We start from the raw sequence: 22,058 nt of genomic DNA, 5'->3' as shown, positions 1-22,058 counted from the left end.
GGAACAGCCCGAGAGACCCTGGAACAGCCACCCCACGGACACCGTGTCACTGCCTCGCAAGGCCACTGCATGCAGGTACGTTTGACTACATCCGGCAGAAGAAATGTAAGCCGAAGGATCAGGGCAAATAGCTGCTTGTCTAGGTTTGTTACCTAGCGACGCACTGGCAAAGCTTTTTATGAACACCTGTACTCGATCGAGTGCGTATTCATTCTGTGAATATTAATTACTGCCAGACCGCGTACGTCACTGATGCTTTAAAGCAAGTCCGTGGTGCTGGGGTAGCACGTGTAGTGGAGGCTAAATGCAGTAATACCTCGTTTTGATGTTGTTCTCTTATACGAAAGCACTTGGAGCAGATTAAGACATTTCTCGTCCTATTTTGTTTATTGAGTGGGCCCTGATACTGGGGAGAAGCTGCCGTGAAGCAGACCTAGTAGTCAGCTTCCTTAGAGAAGGCGTCTTGTCCTGTATTTGAGGGCTTCCGGTACGTTTTGACAGACAGTAGTGAGTGACGGGTTTCCTTTGGAACCCCCGGGGAGCAGAAAGTTCTGCCGGGAAGGCAAAATGTTTCTTGCGGCTGGGTTGGAAGAAGCTGGCTGCTGATGCAAGGCAGTGACAATTCTGGGGAGTCGCGGGAAGTTTTGAAAAGACGGTCGTTCCCTTTTCTAGAAGGCTATGCACTTCGGTTCCTAATAGCTGTAGTAATGAAGCCAGGTAAGCGTTCGGGAGGAGCCCAAGCCACTTTTGTCTAGCGAGTATTTTGCAAGGGGGGCAGGAAAGCGCTGCGCCCTGCTCCTTGCTGCCCTCGCGTGTCTGAAAGGCGGCACTGCACGCGGGAGGGGGGGCGCGCTCACGGCTGCCCTCGCGTGTCGACAAGGCAGCACTGCAGCCGCCGGCGGCCACCGCTGCGTACGAAGACCGTTGCGGGCAGCCGGCGCACACGTGCGCGCTGCCGGTCGCCGCGTTGGCCGCTATTCTGCGCTCTCTCGGGGACGGGTAAGCGCAGGGGCCGCGCTCGTGCCCCCTGCCCGGTGCTCACGGACCGGGAGCGCTTTTCCCGAGAGGGCTTTTCCTTCTCGGTGCTTCCTGGGGGCGCGGGGACGGGCAGTGCCGTCTCGGAGCTGCTCCGCGGCGCTCTCTCCCCGGGGCAGCCCCAGCGCCTGCTCGCTGATCCCCGCCGCTCTCTCGGGCGCGGGCAGAGCAGCCTCGGGGCGCTCGCTGCTCGGCCTGAGCGCCGGGGTGGCGCGGCGGGCTGCGGTTGGCGCGCGGGAGCCGGCCGGCTGCAGCGTGGCGCTGCGACCACGCGAGGGTGGGGCCATTGCGGGTCTGGGCTGCCTCGCGCTCCGCTCCCCCGCCCCTCGCGCTCCGCTCCCCCCGCCCCTCGCGCTCCCCCCGCCCCTCGCGCTCCCCCCGCCCCTCGCGCTCCGCTCCCCCCGCCCCTCGCGCTCCGCTCCCCCCGCCCCTCGCGCTCCGCTCCCCCCGCCCCTCGCGCTCCGCTCCCCCCGCCCCTCGCGCTCCGCTCCCCCCGCCCCTCGCGCTCCCCCCGCCCCTCGCGCTCCGCTCCCCCCGCCCCTCGCGCTCCCCCCGCCCCTCGCGCTCCCCCCGCCCCTCGCGCTCCCCCCGCCCCTCGCGCTCCGCTCCCCCCGCCCCTCGCGCTCCGCTCCCCCCGCCCCTCGCGCTCCGCTCCCCCCGCCCCTCGCGCTCCGCTCCCCCCGCCCCTCGCGCTCCGCTCCCCCCGCCCCTCGCGCTCCCCCCGCCCCTCGCGCTCCGCTCCCCCCGCCCCTCGCGCTCCGCTCCCCCCGCCCCTCGCGCTCCGCTCCCCCCGCCCCTCGCGCTCCCCTCCCCCCGCCCCTCGCGCTCCCCCCGCCCCTCGCGCTCCGCTCCCCCCGCCCCTCGCGCTCCGCTCCCCCCGCCCCTCGCGCTCCCCCCGCCCCTCGCGCTCCCCCCGCCCCTCGCGCTCCGCTCCCCCCGCCCCTCGCGCTCCGCTCCCCCCGCCCCTCGCGCTCCGCTCCCCCCGCCCCTCGCGCTCCGCTCCCCCCGCCCCTCGCGCTCCGCTCCCCCCGCCCCTCGCGCTCCGCTCCCCCGCCCCTCGCGCTCCGCTCCCCCCGCCCCTCGCGCTCCGCTCCCCCCGCCCCTCGCGCTCCGCTCCCCCCGCCCCTCGCGCTCCCCCCGCCCCTCGCGCTCCGCTCCCCCCGCCCCTCTCGCGCGGTCCTGGGCCGGCGCACGCGCGGTGCGGCGGCGCGAGCCCTGGGCGGCCGGCGCACGCGCGGTGCGGCGGCGCGAGCCCTGGGCGGCCGGCGCACGCGCGGTGCGGCGGCGCGAGCCCTGGGCGGCCGGCGCACGCGCGGTGCGGCGGCGCGAGCCCTGGGCGGCCGGCGCACGCGCGGTGCGGCGGCGCGAGCCCTGGGCGGCCGGCGCACGCGCGGTGCGGCGGCGCGAGCCCTGGGCGGCCGGCGCACGCGCGGTGCGGCGGCGCGAGCCCTGGGCGGCCGGCGCACGCGCGGTGCGGCGGCGCGAGCCCTGGGCGGCCGGCGCACGCGCGGTGCGGCGGCGCGAGCCCTGGGCGGCCGGCGCACGCGCGGTGCGGCGGCGCGAGCCCTGGGCGGCCGGCGCACGCGCGGTGCGGCGGCGCGCAAGATGGCGGCGAGCAGGGCGGGTGTTTTGGCTGGACGGCGGCGGGCGAGGGCAGAGGCAGGCTGGAGTCGAGCATGTGGGGGCCGCGGTGAGGCGAGCGTGTGCCTTCGGGTGGCCGCGGGTGTCGGGCTGTGTCCTGCCAGCCGGGGCCGTCGCTGCGTGGAGGCGGCGGGGCGGGGGGGGGGGGGAGTCGGGCCGGGGGCCGCGCCGCGCCGGGTGTGCGCGGCGCCGGGTCTGCCGGAGCGCGGCTCTGACTCTCCCTTTTGCGTGTGTCGCCTGTAGGGCCCCGGTTCCTCCCCAGCGCGGGCCGGGGCGTGCGCTCGCCCCTGCGGACGCAGCCTGGAGGAGTGTGTGGGGGGTGTCTGCGCGGGGGTCTGGATGTCTCTAGCAGCGGCACGGCAGCCTGATGCCTCCTCTCGTCTGGGACGCGGGGTCCTTGGGGAGTTCCCTGCTGCCTCCTCTGGCGTTCTCTGCGAGCTCATAGATCCCTCCACCTCCTCTCCTCCCCCCCCCCCGCCCCGCTCCCCTGTCTGGTGGGGTGGGAGACCGGTGGCTGCTCCCGCCGAGCTGAGAGCCACGTAGGGCACCCCTGTGTGCTCACTACGCATCTGGGATGGCACCCCTGCCCTGAGGGCCCCGCAGAGTCCCACCCTTCCTGCAACCAGCCCCCCCAGAGCCATTAAACCACCCACAAATCCTGCCCCAACACCCCCACAGGCCCCAAAATGCCTCCGAGCCCTGCCGCAATGTTGTCACTGACTCCAGACCTTCCCCTGCACTCTGTGCAAGGCCCCAAACATTCCTCAAACTGCTGCCAGACCCAGTGCCCGCAGCAGTGAGGTGTTCTAACAAAGATGGGGTGCGATGTGCGTCTCCGCCTCGACTCAGTCCCGCTTTAGAGAAACAGGAAGTTACAGCACTTCCTGGTGAAGAGTGTTGATGGGTGAATGTGCGGATGACAAAGAGACTTTTCTCTCTTTTCTTCTGAGCCGCCTCTCAGAAGCCTCTGTGTGTGCACGATGTGGCTGATCTGGGATAATCGTGCTGTGCGCAGTGCTTAAGGAGAACATTGCCCTAAAATGGAGGGCTAAGGAATAGCCTAAAAAACCTAAAAGGCTCGGGAAGAGCCAAAGAGAACACCGATGGGCTCTGGGAAGCCCCAGTGATGCTAGCGAAAACAGCGTGGCTTTTAGGCACCTCCTCAGAGCAGCAGCAATGTCTCGCTCCAGCCTATGGGACAATGGGGACTCTTAATTACCGCCTTGAATTACCACAAGTGTTGCAAAAGCAGAAGGGACTAGGGAGCATGCAGAGCAGGTTATGGACTATATGTCAAGTTTAAACAAGCAACAAGCCCCTCTGCAAACAGAAACAGGTTTAGCCCTAAGTAATAGACGAAGGTAGCTGTGAGTAACGTGAAGCGAAGCGGTGACGTCAGTCACCCCGAAAGCCTCGGAGAAGCGGTCTGAAAATCTGGTACCCTCGCGGCCTCGGCAGTCTTTTTGGTTTGTTTGGCAGGGTAGCCCACCGAAGGGGGACATCTCGAAGAGAAGCAGCAAGAGCTGGGGATCCGGTGGTTCATTTTGGTCGTCGCCTGTGAGGCCAGCATGCAAGAGTAAGAGGAAGCTAGGAGCAGTCTCAAAAAGGTAATAGGTCTGAAAGGGAGACAGGCAAATCGAGGGCTGTCATTCCTCCACGTAGTTAAAGACCGAGAGAGTTGTCGGTTAAGCGCATGCATACGAGGGTTTGCGAACAGTAACAATAACACTGAAGCGGAATAAAAATAAGGTTTCGTGGAAGATGGCGTTAGGAAGGTATTAGGCGACGTGCCCGCCTGCCTAATAACCTAGCCCTAATTGCTGTGTGTAACGTTTCCAGACCGTTTACCCTGCAACGTATGGTGCAAAGTGCCGTATTAAGACCTTTTCCTTAAGGAAAAGAAGAAGAAAAAAAGAAAAAAAAGGGGGGAAAAGAAAACAGGGTAAAGAGAAAAAGATCATGCATAAACCTAAGCGTTTCACTGGAAGTAAAACGCGAGTTTATCGCTTCCTTACAGAGGTGGAACCAAGGACAGCAAATGCTGACGAGGAGAAGAGACGGACGAGCATTTGCTTGCGGTTAATACCGAAGGGACGGGATGAAACAAGGAAGCCAGAATGCAGCGGCCCCTCGATATCACCAGGAACTGCTACAGGAGGAGGCGTTCTGGCACGGGTAACTAGGGTAAGTATGGCTAATGACCATTAGCAGTTATTTCGGCCTCCCCGAGGCAGCGCTGAGGACTGAGTAACCCGTTCCTGCCCTGTGGCTGCTGTTCCCTGTATCTGCCTTAGCTTTGCTTTGGCTGTTTCTCTTTTGTTTTGTTATCGTACACGCAGCTACGGAAAGGAATAGATGTCATACTTACTTTTTTAGATTAATTGCCACGGCTGAAGTTGAAGAGACCAAGAAACGTAAGCCGCAAAGGGGCACATCTTGAAGAGAGGGGGCTAGACCTAGCGATGCAGTTGTTCGTTTTGGTCGTCGCCTGTGAGGCCAGCATGCAAGAGTAAGAGGAAGCTAGGAGCAGTCTCAAAAAGGTAATAGGTCTGAAAGGGAGACAGGCAAATCGAGGGCTGTCGTTCCTCCACGTAGTTAAAGACCGAGAGAGTTGTCGGTTAAGCGCATGCATACGAGGGTTTGCGAACAGTAACAATAACACTGAAGCGGAATAAAAATAAGGTTTCGTGGAAGATGGCGTTAGGAAGGTATTAGGCGACGTGCCCGCCTGCCTAATAACCTAGCCCTAATTGCTGTGTGTAACGTTTCCAGACCGTTTACCCTGCAACGTATGGTGCAAAGTGCCGTATTAAGACCTTTCCCTTAAGGAAAAGAAGAAGAAAAAAGAAAAAAAAGGGGGAAAAAGAAAACAGGGTAAAGAGAAAAAGATCATGCATAAACCTAAGCGTTTCACTGGAAGTAAAACGCGAGTTTATCGCTTCCTTACAGAGATGGAACCGAGGACAGCAAATGCTGACGAGGAGAAGAGACGGACGAGCGTTTGCTTGCGGTTAATACCGAAGGGAGGGGATGAAACAAGGAAGCCAGAATGCAGCGGCCCCTCGATATCACCAGGAACTGCTACAGGAGGAGGCGTTCTGGCACGGGTAACTAGGGTAAGTATGGCTAATGACCGTTAGCAGTTATTTTGGCCTCCCCGAGGCAGCGCTGAGGACTGAGTAACCCGTTCCTGCCCTGTGGCTGCTGTTCCCTGTATCTGCCTTAGCTTTGCTTTGGCTGTTTCTCTTTTGTTTTGTTATCGTACACGCAGCTACGGAAAGGAATAGATGTCATACTTACTTTTTTAGATTAATTGCCACGGCTGAAGTTGAAGAGACCAAGAAACGTAAGCCGCAAAGGGGCACATCTTGAAGAGAGGGGGCTAGACCTAGCGATGCAGTTGTTCGTTTTGGTCGTCGCCTGTGAGGCCAGCATGCAAGAGTAAGAGGAAGCTAGGAGCAGTCTCAAAAAGGTAATAGGTCTGAAAGGGAGACAGGCAAATCGAGGGCTGTCGTTCCTCCACGTAGTTAAAGACCGAGAGAGTTGTCGGTTAAGCGCATGCATACGAGGGTTTGCGAACAGTAACAATAACACTGAAGCGGAATAAAAATAAGGTTTCGTGGAAGATGGCGTTAGGAAGGTATTAGGCGACGTGCCCGCCTGCCTAATAACCTAGCCCTAATTGCTGTGTGTAACGTTTCCAGACCGTTTACCCTGCAACGTATGGTGCAAAGTGCCGTATTAAGACCTTTTCCTTAAGGAAAAGAAGAAGAAAAAAAGAAAAAAAAGGGGGGAAAAGAAAACAGGGTAAAGAGAAAAAGATCATGCATAAACCTAAGCGTTTCACTGGAAGTAAAACGCGAGTTTATCGCTTCCTTACAGAGGTGGAACCAAGGACAGCAAATGCTGACGAGGAGAAGAGACGGACGAGCATTTGCTTGCGGTTAATACCGAAGGGACGGGATGAAACAAGGAAGCCAGAATGCAGCGGCCCCTCGATATCACCAGGAACTGCTACAGGAGGAGGCGTTCTGGCACGGGTAACTAGGGTAAGTATGGCTAATGACCGTTAGCAGTTATTTTGGCCTCCCCGAGGCAGCGCTGAGGACTGAGTAACCCGTTCCTGCCCTGTGGCTGCTGTTCCCTGTATCTGCCTTAGCTTTGCTTTGGCTGTTTCTCTTTTGTTTTGTTATCGTACACGCAGCTACGGAAAGGAATAGATGTCATACTTACTTTTTTAGATTAATTGCCACGGCTGAAGTTGAAGAGACCAAGAAACGTAAGCCGCAAAGGGGCACATCTTGAAGAGAGGGGGCTAGACCTAGCGATGCAGTTGTTCGTTTTGGTCGTCGCCTGTGAGGCCAGCATGCAAGAGTAAGAGGAAGCTAGGAGCAGTCTCAAAAAGGTAATAGGTCTGAAAGGGAGACAGGCAAATCGAGGGCTGTCGTTCCTCCACGTAGTTAAAGACCGAGAGAGTTGTCGGTTAAGCGCATGCATACGAGGGTTTGCGAACAGTAACAATAACACTGAAGCGGAATAAAAATAAGGTTTCGTGGAAGATGGCGTTAGGAAGGTATTAGGCGACGTGCCCGCCTGCCTAATAACCTAGCCCTAATTGCTGTGTGTAACGTTTCCAGACCGTTTACCCTGCAACGTATGGTGCAAAGTGCCGTATTAAGACCTTTCCCTTAAGGAAAAGAAGAAGAAAAAAAGAAAAAAAAGGGGGAAAAAGAAAACAGGGTAAAGAGAAAAAGATCATGCATAAACCTAAGCGTTTCACTGGAAGTAAAACGCGAGTTTATCGCTTCCTTACAGAGGTGGAACCGAGGACAGCAAATGCTGACGAGGAGAAGAGACGGACGAGCGTTTGCTTGCGGTTAATACCGAAGGGACGGGATGAAACAAGGAAGCCAGAATGCAGCGGCCCCTCGATATCACCAGGAACTGCTACAGGAGGAGGCGTTCTGGCACGGGTAACTAGGGTAAGTATGGCTAATGACCGTTAGCAGTTATTTTGGCCTCCCCGAGGCAGCGCTGAGGACTAAGTAACCTGAGGGGCTCTGGCCTGGGTTGGGGCAGAAGTGCAGGCAGGCGGGATCAGGCATTTTCCTCTCAGCTCTCCGAGCTGAATCCTAGCCCTGAAGGAAAAAGCACTGGGGGGAGGCTACTCGGACACCTGCCATGTCGAGGGCAGGGGCAGGAGCTGACCCTTCCCCGACGGACGGACGTACGGACAGACGCTGGTGCGGCGGTGACTCTTTGGATATCGTAGGTAAGGGGAGGCACGCTGGTGCCGAGCTCCAGGGCGGTTTGCCTGAACACGATGCCTGAGGCAGGAGGTTACGCATTGTGTCCGGGGCTGGGAGCTGGTCCCCGAGTCCCATGTACTTGGGAGTGCCTGCGCTTGCCAGGGTGCCCGGTGCTGTTCCCAGAGCTGCGGGGAATTTCCCTTGCGTTGCCTGGACCCTCGGGGCTCTTGGGGGTGTTTCCCCTCATCGCGAGGGCTGCCAGAGCCCCTTCAGGGCTGCGTGAGGTCCCCGAACCGCTCCCGGATTTGCTTTTGGCACTCCGCAGTGTCGCTCGTGTGCCTGGGGCAGCCTGCAGGCGCCATCCTGTCAGCCGCGTTGAGCCCTGCGGCGTGCCTGGTGACCCCTCTGGTGTGCGCCAAGGCCCTTCCTCTGTATTTTGGTCTGCCCCAGAGCCCTGCACTTGCCCTCTGATGCCCTCAGGACCCCTCAGTTCACATTCTGGGTTGCCCCCGAGCCCTCTGCGTGCCTTTCGGTGCGCCCCGTGGCCCCGTGTGTGTTTTGCGGCACGCCGCAGAGGTCTCTGTTTAGCTTTTTCTCCTGTCCTGGAGTTTTCTGGGTGCTTCTGGGTGTGCCCCAGGGCCCTCCTTTTGGTGCCCCCAGAGTCACTCTGTTTGCTCTATCGTTGTTCTTTTTTTTTTTTTTTTCTTGACTTGTGTTGCACCCAGAGCTCTCGATTTGTTCTCCTGTGCTCCGCATACTCCCCTTTCCGCACTCTACATCCCAGGCAGGGCTCTCCCTTCAGCTCTCAGCAAGCTGCTGTCAGGAGAGTGGGGGTGCCTCTGCTGCCCTGGCAGCCCCAGCTGTCCCTGAAGGGGCTGATGGCCAGGCCCCCTGCCCAGTTCCTGCAGGCCCACAGCTGCGGGCCCTGGGGCTGGGATGAATGCCAGGGGGAGCTGGGTGGCAGGACAGGCCTCAGGTGGGGCTGATGGCAAGGGCAGGCCCACATTTGGGGGCTGGGGCTGCAGTTGGGGGGAGCTGGCGCTGGGGCAGGAGCTGGGCAGCGGAGCTGCCACGGAGCACGGCCCTTCGGGACCAGCCCGGCGGCCGCCCCGCGGAGGAGGTGAGCGAGGCCGGGGGAGGCGCACTGCAGGCTGCGGGTCCCGCATGTGCCGGGGGTCCCGGCGGCTGGGAGCGTCCCGGGGCCACGGAGGCGGGGGGAGGAAGGGGGTGCGCCGGGGCTGTGGTGCGGTTTACTGCGCGGTCGGAGGAGCGCGGGGGGGGGGGGGTCTCCTGTGTCAGCTCGGGAGCGTGTCGGGGAGCGGGGGGAGGAGGGTCGTGGAGGGGCGGGGGCAGTGTCGGAGCTGAGGCGGGGCCGGTCGCGGGGGTGTCGGGGGAGCCCCGGGCCGGTGGTGGGGCTGGCGGGGCCGCGCTCGGGGCTCTGCGGCCGTTTCCGGGGGGACAGGGGGGAAGGGGAAGGGGGGCGGGACGGAAAGGAACGGAATGTGCCGAGGGTCAAAGGTGCCCCAGCGCTGCGGGTGGGGGGCGGGAGTTGGGGTGCGGGACTGCGGGGAGCCGTAGCTTTCGGCGCGGCATGCCGGGAGCAGTAGTCTTCCGGCACTGGGCTTGCGGTGGGGCATGTTTGTTCTGAGCGCGGCATGCTGGGAGCGGTAGTCTTCCGGCACTGGGCTTCCGGGCGGCCATGTTGCTTGGCATGGCATGCCGGGAGCAGTAGTCTTCCGGCACTGGGCTTCCGGGCCGCCCTTTTCGCGTGCACGGTATGCTGGGAGGTGTAGTCTTCTCAGGCGGGGCTACTGGGTGACCATGCTGCGCCTCTCGAGGTGGCCCCGCGGGGGGGGCGGCGGCGGCAGGTCCCTGCCAGCGGGGTTCCCAGCGGGTGGCCGCGTGGCAGGCCAGGAGCTGTAGTGCCCGCTGGGTCTGTTCCTTACTGGACGTGTGTCACTCACGCCTGAGTCCCCACAGGTCACGGGGGACAGTGGAATGCCCCTGTTTTTCCCCGGTACAGGGCAGGAAGTGTTTTCCATCTCCGATGGTGTTGCAAGACAACCTTGGAAGCTCAGAAAGAGTGTTCCTGCTGTTTAAACTAGGCAGATGAGGAGGAACCCCCCCCCCCCCCCATTTCCTGGGAGGAAATAATTCTTTAATCAAGGCCATGCTAGAAGTGCTAAAGCCTTAAAGAAATAGTAAATCAAAATGTTTTGTTTTCTATGTAGACGTTGCCGATTTAGCAAAGGAATTCGAGGTATCCCCGAACTGAACTGTCCTCATTATAATACAAGAAAATCACGCCCATAGGTCAGAAAGACCTGTGCCCGGGTGAAGACCCCTCCCCTGAGCATGCGTAGTTTTAAAATGGTGTGTAAGCAATATTAGAATTGTATGTAAATCACTAACCAACCGGTGTAAGAGGGAAAGTTGCAAACCTTGCAACTTGTATAAATGCTACTTGGAAAGCCGGGGCGGGGGGGGGAAGTTGCGCTTGATTTGTGGGGAAAACACCGAGCAGCCAGGCTTGCACAACTCTGAAATAAATAAGCAAATGTCTCTCCTGAGCGTGTCATTATTGGCTTAGTGCACAGCGGGCAACGAATCCGCTTTTCGGACAGCAGCGTGACCAGGCAGGGTTGTCCCCGGGGGCTGGGGCTGTCCCTCTTGGAAATGGGGAGGGCGGGAAGAGTAGGAGGGGTGCTGCGGGCTCCTGGGGGTCGTAGCTTTGCTCAGGATTGGGGCCGGTTAGGCAGCTGCTGGGAGGAGTGGCGGTGCTGGGAGGGCACGGTGCGGAGCTGTCCTGCTGTGCAGCGCAAGGGAAAGTCGACCAGCACCGTTGCTGTCCGAGGACCCTGGAACAGCCCGAGAGACCCTGGAACAGCCACCCCACGGACACCGTGTCACTGCCTCGCAAGGCCACTGCATGCAGGTACGTTTGACTACATCGGGCAGAAGAAATGTAAGCCGAAGGATCAGGGCAAATAGCTGCTTGTCTAGGTTTGTTACCTAGCGACGCACTGGCAAAGCTTTTTATGAACACCTGTACTCGATCGAGTGCGTATTCATTCTGTGAATATTAATTACTGCCAGACCGCGTACGTCACTGATGCTTTAAAGCAAGTCCGTGGCGCTGGGGTAGCACGTGTAGTGGAGGCTAAATGCAGTAATACCTCGTTTTGATGTTGTTCTCTTATACGAAAGCACTTGGAGCAGATTAAGACATTTCTCGTCCTATTTTGTTTATTGAGTGGGCCCTGATACTGGGGAGAAGCTGCCGTGAAGCAGACCTAGTAGTCAGCTTCCTTAGAGAAGGCGTCTTGTCCTGTATTTGAGGGCTTCCGGTACGTTTTGACAGACAGTAGTGAGTGACGGGTTTCCTTTGGAACCCCCGGGGAGCAGAAAGTTCTGCCGGGAAGGCAAAATGTTTCTTGCGGCTGGGTTGGAAGAAGCTGGCTGCTGATGCAAGGCAGTGACAATTCTGGGGAGTCGCGGGAAGTTTTGAAAAGACGGTCGTTCCCTTTTCTAGAAGGCTATGCACTTCGGTTCCTAATAGCTGTAGTAATGAAGCCAGGTAAGCGTTCGGGAGGAGCCCAAGCCACTTTTGTCTAGCGAGTATTTTGCAAGGGGGGCAGGAAAGCGCTGCGCCCTGCTCCTTGCTGCCCTCGCGTGTCTGAAAGGCGGCACTGCACGCGGGAGGGGGGGCGCGCTCACGGCTGCCCTCGCGTGTCGACAAGGCAGCACTGCAGCCGCCGGCGGCCACCGCTGCGTACGAAGACCGTTGCGGGCAGCCGGCGCACACGTGCGCGCTGCCGGTCGCCGCGTTGGCCGCTATTCTGCGCTCTCTCGGGGACGGGTAAGCGCAGGGGCCGCGCTCGTGCCCCCTGCCCGGTGCTCACGGACCGGGAGCGCTTTTCCCGAGAGGGCTTTTCCTTCTCGGTGCTTCCTGGGGGCGCGGGGACGGGCAGTGCCGTCTCGGAGCTGCTCCGCGGCGCTCTCTCCCCGGGGCAGCCCCAGCGCCTGTTCGCTGATCCCCGCCGCTCTCTCGGGCGCGGGCAGAGCAGCCTCGGGGCGCTCGCTGCTCGGCCTGAGCGCCGGGGTGGCGCGACGGGCTGCGGTTGGCGCGCGGGAGCCGGCCGGCTGCAGCGCGGCGCTGCGACCACGCGAGGGTGGGGCCATTGCGGGTCTGGGCTGCCTCGCGCTCCGCTCCCCCGCCCCTCGCGCTCCCCCCGCCCCTCGCGCTCCGCTCCCCCCGCCCCTCGCGCTCCCCCCGCCCCTCGCGCTCCCCCCGCCCCTCGCGCTCCGCTCCCCCCGCCCCTCGCGCTCCGCTCCCCCCGCCCCTCGCGCTCCGCTCCCCCCGCCCCTCGCGCTCCCCCCGCCCCTCGCGCTCCCCCCGCCCCTCGCGCTCCCCCCGCCCCTCGCGCTCCCCCCGCCCCTCGCGCTCCGCTCCCCCCGCCCCTCGCGCTCCGCTCCCCCCGCCCCTCGCGCTCCGCTCCCCCCGCCCCTCGCGCTCCGCTCCCCCCGCCCCTCGCGCTCCCCCCGCCCCTCGCGCTCCGCTCCCCCCGCCCCTCGCGCTCCGCTCCCCCCGCCCCTCTCGCGCGGTCCTGGGCCGGCGCACGCGCGGTGCGGCGGCGCGAGCCCTGGGCGGCCGGCGCACGCGCGGTGCGGCGGCGCGAGCCCTGGGCGGCCGGCGCACGCGCGGTGCGGCGGCGCGAGCCCTGGGCGGCCGGCGCACGCGCGGTGCGGCGGCGCGAGCCCTGGGCGGCCGGCGCACGCGCGGTGCGGCGGCGCGAGCCCTGGGCGGCCGGCGCACGCGCGGTGCGGCGGCGCGAGCCCTGGGCGGCCGGCGCACGCGCGGTGCGGCGGCGCGAGCCCTGGGCGGCCGGCGCACGCGCGGTGCGGCGGCGCGAGCCCTGGGCGGCCGGCGCACGCGCGGTGCGGCGGCGCGAGCCCTGGGCGGCCGGCGCACGCGCGGTGCGGCGGCGCGAGCCCTGGGCGGCCGGCGCACGCGCGGTGCGGCGGCGCGAGCCCTGGGCGGCCGGCGCACGCGCGGTGCGGCGGCGCGAGCCCTGGGCGGCCGGCGCACGCGCGGTGCGGCGGCGCGAGCCCTGGGCGGCCGGCGCACGCGCGGTGCGGCGGCGCGAGCCCTGGGCGGCCGGCGCACGCGCGGTGCGGCGGCGCGAGCCCTGGGCGGCCGGCGCACGCGCGGTGCGGCGGCGCGAGCCCTGGGCGGCCGGCGCACGCGCGGTGCGGCGGCGGGCAAGATGGCGGCGAGCAGGGCGGGTGTTTTGGCTGGACGGCGGCGGGCGAGGGCAGAGGCAGGCTGGAGTCGAGCATGTGGGGGCCGCGGTGAGGCGAGCGTGTGCCTTCGGGTGGCCGCGGGTGTCGGGCTGTGTCCTGCCAGCCGGGGCCGTCGCTGCGTGGAGGCGGCGGGGCGGGGGGGGGGGGGAGTCGGGCCGGGGGCCGCGCCGCGCCGGGTGTGCGCGGCGCCGGGTCTGCCGGAGCGCGGCTCTGACTCTCCCTTTTGCGTGTGTCGCCTGTAGGGCCCCGGTTCCTCCCCAGCGCGGGCCGGGGCGTGCGCTCGCCCCTGCGGACGCAGCCTGGAGGAGTGTGTGGGGGGTGTCTGCGCGGGGGTCTGGATGTCTCTAGCAGCGGCACGGCAGCCTGATGCCTCCTCTCGTCTGGGACGCGGGGTCCTTGGGGAGTTCCCTGCTGCCTCCTCTGGCGTTCTCTGCGAGCTCATAGATCCCTCCACCTCCTCTCCTCCCCCCCCCCCCGCCCCGCTCCCCTGTCTGGTGGGGTGGGAGACCGGTGGCTGCTCCCGCCGAGCTGAGAGCCACGTAGGGCACCCCTGTGTGCTCACTACGCATCTGGGATGGCACCCCTGCCCTGAGGGCCCCGCAGAGTCCCACCCTTCCTGCAACCAGCCCCCCCAGAGCCATTAAACCACCCACAAATCCTGCCCCAACACCCCCACAGGCCCCAAAATGCCTCCGAGCCCTGCCGCAATGTTGTCACTGACTCCAGACCTTCCCCTGCACTCTGTGCAAGGCCCCAAACATTCCTCAAACTGCTGCCAGACCCAGTGCCCGCAGCAGTGAGGCGTTCTAACAAAGATGGGGTGCGATGTGCGTCTCCACCTCGACTCAGTCCCGCTTTAGAGAAACAGGAAGTTACAGCACTTCCTGGTGAAGAGTGTTGATGGGTGAATGTGCGGATGACAAAGAGACTTTTCTCTCTTTTCTTCTGAGCCGCCTCTCAGAAGCCTCTGTGTGTGCACGATGTGGCTGATCTGGGATAATCGTGCTGTGCGCAGTGCTTAAGGAGAACATTGCCCTAAAATGGAGGGCTAAGGAATAGCCTAAAAAACCTAAAAGGCTCGGGAAGAGCCAAAGAGAACACCGATGGGCTCTGGGAAGCCCCAGTGATGCTAGCGAAAACAGCGTGGCTTTTAGGCACCTCCTCAGAGCAGCAGCAATGTCTCGCTCCAGCCTGTGGGACAATGGGGACTCTTAATTACCGCCTTGAATTACCACAAGTGTTGCAAAAGCAGAAGGGACTAGGGAGCATGCAGAGCAGGTTATGGACTATATGTCAAGTTTAAACAAGCAACAAGCCCCTCTGCAAACAGAAACAGGTTTAGCCCTAAGTAATAGACGAAGGTAGCTGTGAGTAACGTGAAGCGAAGCGGTGACGTCAGTCACCCCGAAAGCCTCGGAGAAGCGGTCTGAAAATCTGGTACCCTCGCGGCCTCGGCAGTCTTTTTGGTTTGTTTGGCAGGGTAGCCCACCGAAGGGGGACATCTCGAAGAGAAGCAGCAAGAGCTGGGGATCCGGTGGTTCATTTTGGTCATCGCCTGTGAGGCCAGCATCCGAGCGTAAGAGGAAGCTAGGAGCTGTGTCGAAAAGGTAATAGGTCTGAAAGGGAGACAGGCAAATCGAGGGCTATCGTTCTTCCACACAGTTAAAGACGGAGAGAGTTGTCGGTTAAGCGCATGCATACGAGGGTTTGCGAACAGTAACAATAACACTGAAGCGGAATAAAAATAAGGTTTCGTGGAAGATGGCGTTAGGTAGGTATTAGGCGACGTGCCCGCCTGCCTAATAACCTAGCCCTAATTGCTGTGTGTAACGTTTCCAGACCGTTTACCCTGCAACGTATGGTGCAAAGTGCCGTATTAAGACCTTTCCCTGAAGGAAAAGAAGAAGAAAAAAAAGGGGGGAAAAGAAAACAGGGTAAAGAGAAAAAGATCATGCATAAACCTAAGCGTTTCACTGGAAGTAAAATGCGAGTTTATCGCTTCCTTACAGAGATGGAACCAAGGACAGCAAATGCTGACGAAGAGAGGAGACGGACAAGCGTTTGCTTGCGGTTAATACCGAAGGGAGGGGATGAAACAAGGAAGCCAGAATGCAGCGGCCCCTCGATATCACCAGGAACTGCTACAGGAGGAGGCGTTCTGGCACGGGTAACTAGGGTAAGTATGGCTAATGACCGTTAGCAGTTATTTTGGCCTCCCCGAGGCAGCGCTGAGGACTGAGTAACCCGTTCCTGCCCTGTGGCTGCTGTTCCCTGTATCTGCCTTAGCTTTGCTTTGGCTGTTTCTGTTTTGCGTTGTTACTGCACACGCGTACGTGGAAAGGGAAAGACAGAACGAATGCTCTCTTAGATTAATGGCCACGGCTGAGGTTGAAGAGAGTAAAAAACGTGAGCAAGCTGAAGTAATAGAATCCAAGGGAGCCAAGTCAAAGTTGTCTTCCTCTGCCAGAAAAAGGGAAAGCCCGTTCCTCCTGGCGAGGAAGGAGCCCCATTAATAGCGATCTGAATAATAGATCGCCAGCGTATAACGGAAGGTCTGTATGCATTACGAGAAGTGCTCTGCGGACATGTGTCTCCATGTGTGTGACTTTACGTGCCTGTGAAGCGTCATACTTCACGAGCTGCGAGACAGCAAATTATTATCTTGGGGGAGTGATGGTCAAGTGACCAGAGCTACTGAAGAGGAAGGGAGGGAGAGAAGGGTCTGAAGTGTAAAACTGAGAGATCGATTTCAGGAAGGCTCAATCAGCGCAAGCCCCGGGTTGGTTACCTGGCAATGGTATTTGGGGAGACGGGATGACAGTAGATAGGTTGAAGCCTCATGGAATTAAGGCTCCTTCTCACCGGTTCCCGCTTAGAGCAATTGTAGGAGGATTTAGTTTCCTCCAGCAGCATTAAGGTGGCTTTGCCGGTGTCAGCAGGCCGTGGTGGAAAGTACTGGGAGGGAGTCGGGAAGGGAGCTGGGACGAGGAACGTGACTCTGCTTTCACTGAACTGGAAGAAGTGGCTATAAAACCTGCTGCCCTCAAATTCCCAGGACAAGGAAAGCCTTTTTCGGTAATGCTTTCCACATCTGCTGACTGCGTGGGAGCAGCACCGCTAGAAAACGGCAGTAAAGGAAAGCGGGTGCCGGTCGCCTCACCTTTACGTCCCCTTTGGGGGTGGAACAAAAAGTCTCTGGCTGTGAGAAAGACTGTTCAGCAGCGATGTGGGCTGTAACCGTCTTTGAGACTTTTAGCTTTGATCGCGCAGGGGCCATCCAATCTATTCAGTTCCCTCTAAAATAATCACGTCAGGGAAATGAAGAGACAGCGGAGTATCATCTATCCGAGTGGCGCAGTGGGCGCTGATCTTAACGAGCGGGGGCAGGGGGGCAGTTGCTGTGCAAGTGTTACAAGCAGTGGCTCTTCTTGTGCGCGTCTGAATTGACTGAGGGGCAGAGCACGGTTGCGCCAAAAACGCGGACGCAGGAGGTTTCCGAGAGGTTGATCTCTAGCGGCTACTTAGTCTGACTTCCCTTTCGCGGCAAGCCCGACTGTCTTCATAGCTCTCAGAACAGGGGTTAGGGGAAGCGGTACTTGTGGCTTGCGTATTCTTGTTTACCTTGCTTGAGTGTGTATATTGGATCCGCTTTTGTGCTTATAAACAACTTTGGATTCTTATGATTTTCTGCAGAGCTTTGATCTTTTTCTTTTTTTCTTTTTCTTCTTGGTTTGTTTTTTTTTTTTTTGCTTTGCTCCCTCCCTGATGGATTTTACTATGCCTCCGTCAACGAGCCCTGGCTGGCAAAGTTGCTGTGTCCCAGCGGAGACTCTTAGGCGAGATGGAGGAGTTCAGATCCGCAGCCTGCCAGAAGAACGTCGCCCAGGAGGGGTTGCTAGCCTCGAGCTATAGGCGCTGGTGCGTGTGGCTCGTTGTGTCAGACGCGAAGGGGTTTTCTTTGGCTGCGGAAATTTTAGCTTGCCTTTACACCCTGTAGCAGTAGTATTTTTGTTTTGATAAACTGTGTTAATCGTAGGCGTTCAGGACCTCGGGGAACGACTGTGTGCTGCCGTGAAGAACTACAGGCTACCACCGCTCTCGGACCTTTGTAAGTTATCACGCGTCGAGAGCTTCCAGGAGAATTCAAACGCCAGCAGAAAGGTTCTCCGCCTGGTCCCGACGAGGAGGCTTCGGCCACAGGAAGGTCGGCAGTGTCCTTACCGGACTCGCGGGTAATAAGCCGTGATGCGTGGACCGGCAAAGGAGGGGGGGATAGCGACTGGTAGCCCAGTCTTCAGTAAGACAGAGTCTTACTGTTGCTAGCTGGGCCACGAGGTCTGTGCGAAGCCTCGCCTGTCTGTTTGGAGCTCTGTTTTGGTCTGTTTACCTGGAATGACCAGTGACGCCTAAAATAAGAATTTTCGTGGCTAGATGGGTCAGCTGTGACCGCACCAGTCTTTGCCTTGCTTCGCTGCCTAGCAGCAACTTGGGACGCCAGAGTAAAAACTGCCGCAGCGCTTAAGGGAGGCTCTGCATTTGCCCAGGTTAGGGAGCCATCATTAAAGCTTTGGGGGAAGAAAGCTCTAAAAGGAGAATCTCCCAGTGACCTTGGTGGCTTGATTCACTTGCAGGATGCTGTTCTGAGGGCCAGCAACTCGAAGGGATGCAGCTCGGCCCTTTTTGTTGACTTTGGTGATGCTGTTTTGAGGAAGCATGTAAGTACAGAAGGGGTCTGGGAGGGTTTTCAAACAAGACGGGAAAGAGCAAGGAAGATTTGAGAGCGTGGAAAAACTAGGTGCCGCGGGTACTGAAGTTGTTACGGGCTGAGGGCGTTTGGCGTTGAGCATCTGAGAGGGGCTAATGCACGAGGAATGGTAAAATGCTGTGACTGAACGCGAGGTTCCTCCCCGGCCTGGGCCCGTGTGTGCACCCTCGCTCCCACAGACACCCCGGAGCCGTAGGAAAACGGGTGAGCAGGCCCACGAGCGGACTTTGGGCGCAGCGGTGCGCAGAGAGCGCTGCGGGCTCAGCTGGTGGGGTGGAGTCGGAGCATGGCGAGGGCTGTTCCAGGCTGTCGGGATCCATCCGGTTCTGCTCCCTGCCCCTCTGTCCAGCGCTCCATCCTTCTCTTTCTTTCCCCGTGGCTCTGTCCAGTGCCCCATCCCTTTGTTTAGCTACTCGTTCCTCTGCCCAGCTCCCCCATCCCTCTTGTACTCTTTCCATCTCTGTGACAATATCTGCGTCCATCTAACTGGCTCTCTATCGCTCTATCCAGCTCTTCATCGTCCTCTTCCTCTTCCTATCCCAGTACCTGCCCGCTGTCCTTCCGTGCGGCTCCCCATCCGTCTGCCGCTCTCGTCTGCCTTTCTGCCTGTACTTCTCTTTGCCTTCCCAGCCCTCTGTCCACCCCTCCAGCCATCTCTCTCTATTTCCATCCCTCTGCTCAGCTCCTCATCCATCTATTTGCCTCCCTATCCCTCTTTTCCCCTGTTTTGTCCCATCTCTCTGTCTGAATTGCCCTCCCTCTTTTTCTCTCTCCACCTTTCTGGCCAGCTCGTCGTCGTTCTCGTCCTCTTCCCATCGCTCCTACTGGCTCCCTGTCCCTCTCTTCCCGTCCCCGTTCCTCTCTCCGGTTCTCCCCCCTTCTCTGTTGTTCCCTCGCCGTTCCTCTGGCCGCCTCGCCTTCCCCATTTTTCTCTCTTCTGCTCCCCGGTCCTCTGTGCAGCCCTCCCTCCATCTGTGTGGCCCTCTGTCCCTCTCTTTCTCTTCCTTTGTCCAGTGCCCAGACCCTGGGGCTGGCTCTCTGTCCCTCTCTTTCTTTCTCCCTCCATCCATCTGCCAAGCTCTCTGCCCCTCTTTTCTTTTGTTCTCCCCCCTGTCCCCGCGTCCAGGTGGAGGTCTGTCGTTCCTTTGCGTTTTGTCTGGTGCGGCGGGTGGCGAGAGGTGGTCGGCGCTCAGCAGAGATGGTGATCGGCAGCGCCCGGAGGGTGCCGTCGGTCGGTCTGGTTCGGGTCACGTCGGACACCTCCGCGGGGACTCTGGCCGCGGAGGCGCGGGGCTGTGGCTGTGCAGCGGGGGAGCGCTAGCAGGCTAGAGATGCCGTGGGGTACGCGGCAGGCAGCGAAGAGGCTCCTGGGGAAGGTGTCACGGAGGCAGAAAGCAGCAGAGGCTCCGAGACCTTGGGCATTAGGACAGGCGCTCGCGGTAGGGCGGTCTGGAGCTGCTGCTGCTGTCTGTCCTACTTGTCAGCGCGGTCTGCAGTTACTGCCTCTTGTCTGCCTGCGCGCAGCCAGGGCTGTCACGTGGTGCAGCTTGAGTTGCGATTGCGATGCTGGCATTGAGCCCACTTTTCTGTCAGGTCTGCCTTTATGCAAAGTGGTGTCTTCCCTATGTCTACAGCTCAACCCATGTTGTTGATTTAGTGCTTCCTGAGGGGATATGCTGTGCTGTCAACACGCACACCCACCCCACCCCTGCCATCGCTTCCTGATGAATGCAATCATTTACATAGCTTCTGGCTTGTTTCTTTCCTTGGAACTCCTTTCTCTTTGCTGTTCTTGTCCCTCCAAACAATTTCTGTTTCTAGCATTATTAGTGTTGGGCCCTAAACCTTCTAGACCTTCCTTCTTTGAAGTCCAGAGGTTCCAGTATTGTTTGTACTTTGAGAGTAAAGGTCCTTCACAACTCATGTCTTAAGTATGCAACTGCCTTACCTGGGATTTTCGTTTTCGCAAGTTACTGTTTCTTTCAGGAGCCAGTTACAACAGTAACTTTGCTATAGCAGAGAAATGGGGTTACATGTGTATGAGCAACAGCACCGTAGTACACAGCAAAGCCATAATCTACAGTACTGGTAGCACAAGTCAGTTTCCCATCAGCTCCATCTCTCCAGGGTTTGGAGGTTTTGGAGGCCTTACTTTTTATCCTGCCTTGGCTGGACGGTGCTTTCTGAGAGTGTCCATCAGAGGCAGAGTTTCCCTGCGGAGGACCATCTAGCAAAGGCTGGAGGCGGCCGGGTGCCTGAGCGAGCCTGCCTGTCCGTGAGAGCTGCTGTGACATCTTTGTGATGAAATGGAGCCAGAGAGGGTGACTGAAGCAGCACGGAGGGTCAGTCATAACTGTGGGAACAATTACGGGCCTTGGACTAGGGAGTAGTTCTAGGAGGGCTGTGCAGTTGCCCGGCCTCTAACTAACTGCTCTGGCCTCTTTGCAGGTGCCGAAGCCCAGTTGGGCAGTCGAAGGAGCCTTGTCACAGCTGGGAGCTCTGCGGAGATGCGCGGCTGGCCATGGAGAGTGAGCTCTGACTTGCAGCGTGGACACAGCTAAGTCCTGGGCTGCATCATATGTGAGCAGTGCTGGGAGGTGCGAGGTGATTGTTCCCTAGGTGGTCACTGGTGTCACTGGCTGTGGATGTTTGCCCATGGAGCTGAGAGGACCAAAAATATTAATTGTCTGACCCGGAGATGAATTAGTGCTTGCAGTGCTTCAGGTAGGTTCAGTGCAAGTGCAGCCTAGTGCAGTCCTGTGGAGTGATTCTTGCACATGCTCACATTTGAATGGTGGCTAAAACCAAGCCTCTAAACAGCAGCTGTAACGTGATTCTGGTGCATGTCTTCCCGTTCTGCTGTGCTTCTAGAGGAAGGGAAAACTTCTTAAGCTGTGGGCAAAACTCCTTGCCTTCTCTTTACTGTTTTCATGCGTATGGGTGCTTTGGTGTTTGTTGCTTAAAGCTGAGGGTTTGGAATTTTTCACTTAAGGTTTATTGTTTAGTTTGTTGTTGAGGGTCTCTCACTCCGGAGTTACAGTTTATTCCTTTCTTTTGTGGGGCTCAGTCTTTATCAGTCAGGGTTTACAGTTTGCTCGTTTAGTGATCAGGGCGCAGAATTTAAAATCCAACCTTAGCCATAAATTTTAAAGTCTCGGCAACTATTAGGGTTCCAAGACCTGCAGTTAGTGTTCAGGGCTTATGACTTACTGATAAAGGAAAAGGGCTAAATCCTTAGATAAACTGTAAGCCCTGAAGCCTAAGCAGCAGGCTGCAAACCCTTCTTTGGGCTTTGTAACCTTCCCCTGTACCCAGCGTTCAGCTCTGCACACCGACCTGCGCTCTGGATTTGATATGGCGCAGGCCCATCACACGGAGACTGGCAATGTGACGGGTGAGCTGAGAGCTGTGGAAGTGTCTTGCAGGGCTCTAGCCTGGGGTAGGGCAGAAGTGCAGACAGGCAAGATCAGGCATTTTCCTCTCATCTCTGAGCTGAATCCTATCCCTGAAGGAAAAAGCAGAGGAGCAGGCTGTCAGCTACTCGGACACCTGCCACATCAAGGGCAGCAGCAGGAGATGACCCTTCCCTGATGGATGGATGGACGCTGGTGTAGTGATGACTCTTCAGGCATCACAGGTAAGGGGAAGCATGCTGACACTGAGCTCCATGGCAGACTTGCTTCCAGCTATTGTTTCTGCGCAGTAAAACAATAAACAGTTGCTTTATTCTTTGCACTCATCTCTGTGGTTCCTGCTATTGGTTTGCCTGAAGATGATGCCCAGGGGAGGAGATTACACATTGTGTCCGGGGCTGGGAGCTGGTCCCCGAGTCCCTTGTACTTTGGAGTGCCTGCGCTTCCCAGGGAACCCAGTGCTGTTGACAGAGCTGTGGGGAATTTCCCTTGCATTGCCTGGGCTCTTGGGGGTGTTTCCCATCATTGTGGGGGCACCCAGGGCCCCTGCAGGGCTGTGTGAGGTCACCAGACTGCTTCTGGATTTGCTTTCAGCACTCCCCAGTGTCCCTTGTGGGTCTGGTGCCAGGGCCTGTGTGCCTGGAGTGGGGA

At 59.6% G+C, this 22,058-nt stretch overlaps 1 long non-coding RNA gene across 1 annotated transcript in view; it reads left to right on the top strand.

The window, feature by feature from the left end:
- LOC135330182 (uncharacterized) overlaps positions 1-21,729 on the top strand; it is a 56,517-nt gene extending 34,788 nt beyond the window's left edge. The window contains exons 22-34 of the long non-coding RNA XR_010391993.1: positions 4,156-4,283; positions 4,694-4,860; positions 5,053-5,216; positions 5,626-5,792; positions 5,985-6,148; positions 6,559-6,725; positions 6,918-7,081; positions 7,492-7,658; positions 14,709-14,836; positions 15,239-17,147; positions 17,266-17,461; positions 17,861-17,944; positions 20,443-21,729. This is a non-coding gene — a long non-coding RNA (uncharacterized LOC135330182). The remainder of the gene's footprint in view (positions 1-4,155; positions 4,284-4,693; positions 4,861-5,052; positions 5,217-5,625; positions 5,793-5,984; positions 6,149-6,558; positions 6,726-6,917; positions 7,082-7,491; positions 7,659-14,708; positions 14,837-15,238; positions 17,148-17,265; positions 17,462-17,860; positions 17,945-20,442) is intronic.
- The last annotated feature ends 329 nt before the right edge of the window (positions 21,730-22,058 follow it).

This window comes from Dromaius novaehollandiae, chromosome 17, assembly GCF_036370855.1.
Source record: "Dromaius novaehollandiae isolate bDroNov1 chromosome 17, bDroNov1.hap1, whole genome shotgun sequence".
In the NCBI taxonomy this organism is placed as follows: Eukaryota; Metazoa; Chordata; class Aves; order Casuariiformes; family Dromaiidae; genus Dromaius; species Dromaius novaehollandiae.
The sequence above is the reverse complement of the archived record's forward strand: the minus strand, read 5'-3'. Positions and strand labels throughout refer to the sequence as shown.